Genomic DNA, 6602 nt, shown 5'->3' on the forward strand with positions numbered 1-6602 from the left:
GGGCCTAGAGATGGATTAAGGTTGGTAGGTGGGGGAGTTGTTGATCTGTCCCTGGAATGGGCAGCTTACACTTAGGAAGCTGTTTAGGGTTCCCAGGGCCACTGGGGCCCAGGTAAGCCACCATCCTTCCCGGGCCTCAGTATTCTTTGCTGTCAAATGGCTTGCCTGCTTGCAGCCCAGGCCCAGGGAAGCATTTAGCCTGAAATAGTAGCCCACAGACAGTGAGCGGGCAGAAGAGCGGCTCCCCAGCGTTGGTCCACTGTCCTGCTCCTCTGCTACCTTTGAGTCTTCACACCCTTCCTCATGGGGCAAGGCTCGGAAATGGGCTGAGGGAGCCATGCCCACTGGCCTGTCGGCAGTAGGGAGGCCAGGCCTGGCGGGCCAGCCACCCTGGGCTAGGAGGGGGCAGCTCCACCGCCAGCCCCAGTCCCCCACCAACTTGCCCAGACAGAGAGGGGGAGGCACAGGGACCCCCAACCCTCCTCCTGGCTCTGGCTGGGCAGGGGGACTGCTGCTCCTGAATTCCAAGGCTGGCCCAAGTGTACGGCAGGTTTGCAGAGAGCACAGAGGTCTCCCTTCTAGTCTCAGCACCCTAGCCCTTCACCCCAAAAAAGCCCCTCAGGTGTAGTGTCAGGGCCCCCACCTCAACCCCAAGCTGAATGCTTTCTTCTAGATCCTTTTAGTAAGGGGGTCACCACTACTGACTGTATAATATTGGGGCAGCAGGCCACCGTGCACAGCTGGGCAGGCTGTGCCCTGACCAGGGACACCCGGCCAAGGAGGCAAGTGGGGACGGAGATGCGGCCTGGGCTCCTCTTGCATCCCTGGGTCCTGGCCTGGGGCCATGTCTGTCAGGAGGAAGGGGCGTCCTTTCCTGAAGTTCACAAACGTCCTAGGTGAGCTAGTGGCGCCCCTCAGCGTCCAGGTCTCAAAAGCAAAGAAGTGAGGAGATAGATGAGTCAGAAAGCGGATATAACCACAGGGGCTGGGCATGCCTCAACCCAGGAAGGCCTCTGAGCTGCAAAAAGTCTCAGCCAATGTCTAGTTCAGTGCTATGCATTGTCAGGAAAAACTGGGGGAGGCTTTTAAATGGGCAGAACTATTCCCAGGTGTTGTTTCAATGGAACGCTGGTGTGTCTAGGGGACATTTATGGCTTATCTGATCCATAGGGGCAGCACCCTTGTCTCTGGCTGAGCCATTTTGAAACTCTACAGAGACAGGAGTTAACATGTGCAGAACTGAGGAGTCCCATTATTAAACATGCAAGTGAATTTTGTCCTGTCAAGATACGAGTGCTTTCTACCCTGTAGAAAGGATGACTTCAAATATCCTAGGGCATCAATTGGCAAATTCATCTATATATATCTATTCTGCGGATTCTCCTTTGAGCTGATTGTAACGTCTTAGCAGTTCTCATTACTAAAAGCCCTAAGTAAAATCTTTGACGTGTGTTCACTTTATATGTGTATGAGTCGTGACATTACCATTTTGGAACTTTTTCTTTAACCGCATCTGCCAGGTCATAGTACAGATAAGGTACAGAGGTGAGAGGGGAAGGGTCTTGCGTGAAGGGAGGCTCAGGGGCTGGGGTGGGGAGACAGCTGAATCCGGGCCATCCTGGGCTCTGCCCTGCTCCTGGAGGGGGAGGGGCTGTGCTTTGCACAGGGTGTGGAAAAGGGGGGCTGTAACACCCCCCAACCCTGAGGATGTGGAATGACCCTCTGGGGTGAGGGCCCCCCCTGTTGGTTCCCACCTTCAGTGCTGTGCCCTGATTCAGATCTAAGGCACAGCCAGCTCCCCATCCCCGTCCTGGACAGTGCCAGTTGTGTTGGGCTTATTCAGGACACACAGGTGCTGAAATGCCCCCTTGCCATCCTGGGCTGCTGGGCTGGTGACACCAGTGGGAAGGGCTTTATTCTCAGGCAGGTTGTTTCAACAGCTGAGTCTCAGCTGCCTTATCAATGAAATGCAGGTAATTATGGTTCCTGCCTTACAGTGGTGCGGAGCAGATTAACCGAGATAATGGATGAGAAGCTCTTTAAATAGTCCAGCACAGAGCAAGGACTAAATAAATGTCAGCTGCCAGTCATTAGGTCTGTTTGCAGAACTTCCAATGGCAAACATCTTAGAAAGGATGCTTGGGACCCCTTCCAGATGCTGGCCTAGCAGGGCCCAGCTTCTCCATCCTGGGCTAAGACACCTAGCAAGTGCTCCCTGGGTGATGGATCAGTGAGTCAGATCCCTGGCCAGCGAGGATGTGTCTGGCTCACTCTCTCTGGAACCCCTGTGGCTACCACCCAGGGGATCCTGGAGCCCAGAGGACAAAGCGGGGAGGAGCACAAGGAAAGATGAATTCCCATCAGGTGACTGTGGGGCTCCCTGGGGGAAATCACCTCTTGGGGCCTTGGTTTCTCCATCTGCACAATGGGCACGTTGGAGTTGGGAATTGGCTGCTGAGGACCTTTGCAGCCACCTCTTAGGGAGGAACAGATGGTCTCCAAGAGCATAACAGCTGGAAACTGAAGCTCCCCCCCACCCCAGGCCCTGCTTTCAGAGATAAAGCACTGCAGACCAGAAGGGGAAAGGCACGCCCTTCCACAATAAGGAAGCTGCTCAGCAGGCTGAGAGGCAGTCGGCCAAGAGCCCAAGTGCCCAGGTGCGCAAGGCTAATGTAGAGGAGATTTTGGTCCTTAGGTCACTCCTGAGGCCTGCCTGGGGAACTTGCAGGGGCTGAGGGATGGACTCAGTAAACCTCATCTCTCTCAGCCACCAGAAATTCTGCCTCTCGTGACAGGTATTTTATACTAAAGTGTCAATGTCTTCCAGAAGCGGTGAACGTGTTTGTGGCAGAGGCTATCTGAAGAAGGCAAAGCCTCACTGGAAACGATTTAATCTAATGGTGGAATTTAGGGCAGTGTCGCAATAGGAAGGAGAGGTCTCTGGGGAGACTTCCAAGTACACAGTGGATCTAGAGGCCCCAAGGCAGCCCAGGAGGAAAGAGAAATCTCTTTCCTATCTTAGGTCTCCATGCAAGGCAGATGGCCCTCCCAGGCACTTCTGTTCCCTTCCTCTGAGGGCTCTGTCTGTCCAGCTGTCAACCTGTCACTTCAGTTCTGCTCCAAAGCTGTTGAGTAGATGTGTATTCATCAAGCATCAATTTCTAACACTGAGGAAGGAGCTTCCTAAAGAGGGAGGTCTGTTCTTCTGGATGATTACAGGTAAGTTCTGTGTGGGAGGGTCAGACGGGAGGCTCCAGGAAGCAGATAGGGCAGGTCAAAACATTAGAACACTCATCACCCGCTTTTCCACCCACCCACTCACCCATCACCCAACCACTCACCTAGCCTTGCACCCATTCATCCACCCATCAGTGACCCACCTACCCACCTATTCATTCATCCACTCATCCATCCACCCATCCATCCACTCACACACCTACCCAACCATCCACCCCCAACCCACATAACTGGAGACCGTTATGGATCCAGCCCATACCATGCATTGGGAGCACAGAGATGAATCATGTCCACCCCCTGCTTTTAAGCAGCCCCCGGTCTAGCTGGAGAGACATCCACGGGCATACCTCACTGCATGATTCTGTGATCAATTCTGTGGAAACCCCAAGAGAGAGGAGAAGGAAGGGCATTCCTGGAAGTGGGCACAGCATGGGTAAATTTTGGGAGGTGTAAGAGAGATGAGTATGGTTGAAGAATCAGGTGGATGAAGGGCCGAGGCAGAAGTTGACACTGGAAAGAGGGGGAGGGACCTTTCATTCCTGACCCTGGGAAGCCAGGGGTGACATTTGAGCAAAAGAGCCAGCACCCAGAGAGTGTAGCCAGAGACCTTTGGGTGGCCAGCCCACTCTTGCTCCAGGCCCCAAGGAGCCATGTGTGTCAAATCCAGCCTGCAATTCAAAGAAACAAAAAGACTCCAAATCTCAGAAATGATGCCTTTGTGGGAACTGTCTCTGAGATGGACGGACAGATGGACGACGGATGGATGCATAGACGACTGGTTGGTGTGCAGATGCAATCGTGAACTCTGGTTCATGCCACGTGCTCTGGGGACATGTGTGAGGGACCCAGCATGGTTGGGGGCATTAGGCATGTGCATCCCAACGTACCCGGCTCTGCAGAGCTGGGGGGCTTGCAGGATGCACGGCCGCATCTCCAAGGGAAGAGGAGGGAGGGGAGCGCTGGGCAGCTGTGCTGGTGAGCATCTCTAACCAGGAAGTGGAGGCCACTCCTAGCTGGGGCTCTAAGAATTTCCTCGACGGAAGCAGCTTCTGAAATCTCCTGAGTGTAGCTGAATTTTTATCTAAGAAACCATCCGAGGCCCCTTGTCAGGAGCATTGGGCTCCGTTGGCTCTGTGGGACGGCGCTGTCTTTCACAGGGACCAAGAGCCAGGAGGACAGTGGAGGATGTGCCATAGGGAGGCCTGACACCTGGAAGGCTGCAGCACGGGGGTTTGCTCAGACAGGCCCAGTTAGGAAAAGCCCACAGCTTTAACAGCTCGACATGAGGTCCGTGCAGTCAGATCTTGGGGCACCAGAGGGACCCAGGGTAAGGGACAGTGTACCAGGGGGCCCTGGGGAGCCAGGAGCTATGGAGAGGCCCAAGCGGGCTCTGGAAGGAACAGGAGCAGCAGCCTGCAGGTGGGGTGGGGCAGGAAGCTGAGGGCAATAGGACCGACTGCAGGGTGAGCGTCAGTGTCCCCCCCAGATCCAGAGAGTCTTCTTGGCAGCCCCATTCCAAGCGTGCTCCAGGCAGGCAGAGGCCAGCAGCACCTCCCCTCCTTCACCCACATTAGTCAGCTGCTTGACGGAGTCCTGTAGTCAGCCCTCCCTGGACATCCCCTGGAAGCCCAGCCCAGCGCAGCCCAGCACAGGCACTGGGGGCCCCAGACAGAACAGATGTGCAGGCCCTGCCTAGTGGGGAGACAGGAGCTTCTGTGTGACAAGGCTTATGAAGGGAGGGTCAGCCCAGGGCCTGGGAGTGCCAGAGACAGGAGTCGGGAAAGGTTTCCCCCACCTCGCAGGTGATACCAGGCTGGATCTTGAAGGGAAATCAGGAGAGCTCAAGGGTGAGAAGCAGAGGAAGGGCATTCCAGGCAGAGGGCATGGCATGGGCAAAGGCAGGGAGGTATGAGAAGGGAAGCAGAGAGATGGGAATAAGGCATGCTCCTGGTGACAGGGTCTGTGAGGGACCAGGCTCTGCGACCCAGAGCAGCTGGACCAGGGAAGATGAAACCCTTTGGGTCGGCCACCATGGTTTCCAGTTCCCACCCAGCTACCAACTCTGGGGGGGACTTTGAGGAAGTCACTTAATCTGTCTAGACCTCACTTTTTCCATCTATTTAATGACATTACTGATGCTCTAGGCACAAAGCCATTTAATTAAGAGCCTGTGGACCAGAGGTTTCAAGGAGCCCTTGAATTTTCAGCGAACTCTGTAAGTGCTGTCAAAGCCCTCCAGCCAAAGACCCCCAGGAATACGCCTGTGCTTGAACAAGTTGGGTTGACTGCTCGTTGCAACAAGAGACAGCTCACACTGTGGGGAACCGTGGGGTGTCTTAGTAAGAGGGTGCTAGAGAGGATTTCTTCTAGGATTTGGGCTGGTGTTAGGTGATTTGGGGGAGGGTTTAAGGAAGCAGGGCTTTGCTCTGGATTGGAAGTGGAGTGATTCTGTGATTGCGTATCAGTAAATCTTATCTAGAAAGAGGGAAGATTAAAGTGAGGCTAAAGTTGTAATTGGTAAAGAAGCAACATATTAGCCAGGTTAGGGGACCACTTGGTCATTTTTGTGGCTCGGACAATCCTCACGCTCTGTCTGTGTTCAGACGTGATTGTGGAGTGGTCTTGTTTTTGTCTTGATCTATGGCAGCTGCAGAGTGGCCTTGTCTGAGTCTGATGTGCTATAAAACTGTTCACATTCAACGGGAGGACACCAAGTTCTGTTTGTGAGTTGGACGCCAGCTCCTGGATATGGGGCCTGCTTTTCTCTTTCTCAGTGTGCTCCTAAGGAGAGGGCTTTAATCAGATTTTCTGGGAGATCTGGGATCTCACAAAGAAACAAATGCTTAATTTCTAAAATCGCCTAGAGCCCAGACAGGCTTTGAATCGCCTGTCCAAGATGGCCCCTCAGGTGGCTTATCACATGTGACCTCAGTTGCTGCCTCCGGGAAATGAGCGGCTCTTATAGCAGCATCAGGTTTGTGGGGGAGGGTGCAGCCACCCGCAGAGGCTCCGACAATGTTGGTGAAATTAAATCACTCTGTTAAAACCAGTCTTTGTGGGCTTCCCTGGTGGCGCAGTGGTTAAGAATCCGCCTGCCAATGCAGTGGATGCGGGTTCGAGCCCTGGTCCAGGAAGATCCCACATGCCATGGAGCAACTGGGCCCGTTCGCCACAACTGCTGGGCCTGCGCTCTGGAGCCCGCGAGCCACAGCTGCTGAGCCCGCGTGCCACAACTAATGAAGCCTGTGTGCCTGGAGCCCGTGCTCCGCAACAAGAGGCCACCGCAATGAGAAGCCCGCGCACCACAATGAAGAGTGGCCCCCGCTCGCAGCAACTGGAGAAAGCCCACGCTCAGCAACAGAGAC

The sequence above is a fragment of the Balaenoptera acutorostrata genome, chromosome X, assembly GCF_949987535.1.
Source record: "Balaenoptera acutorostrata chromosome X, mBalAcu1.1, whole genome shotgun sequence".
NCBI classification, from domain to species: Eukaryota; Metazoa; Chordata; class Mammalia; order Artiodactyla; family Balaenopteridae; genus Balaenoptera; species Balaenoptera acutorostrata.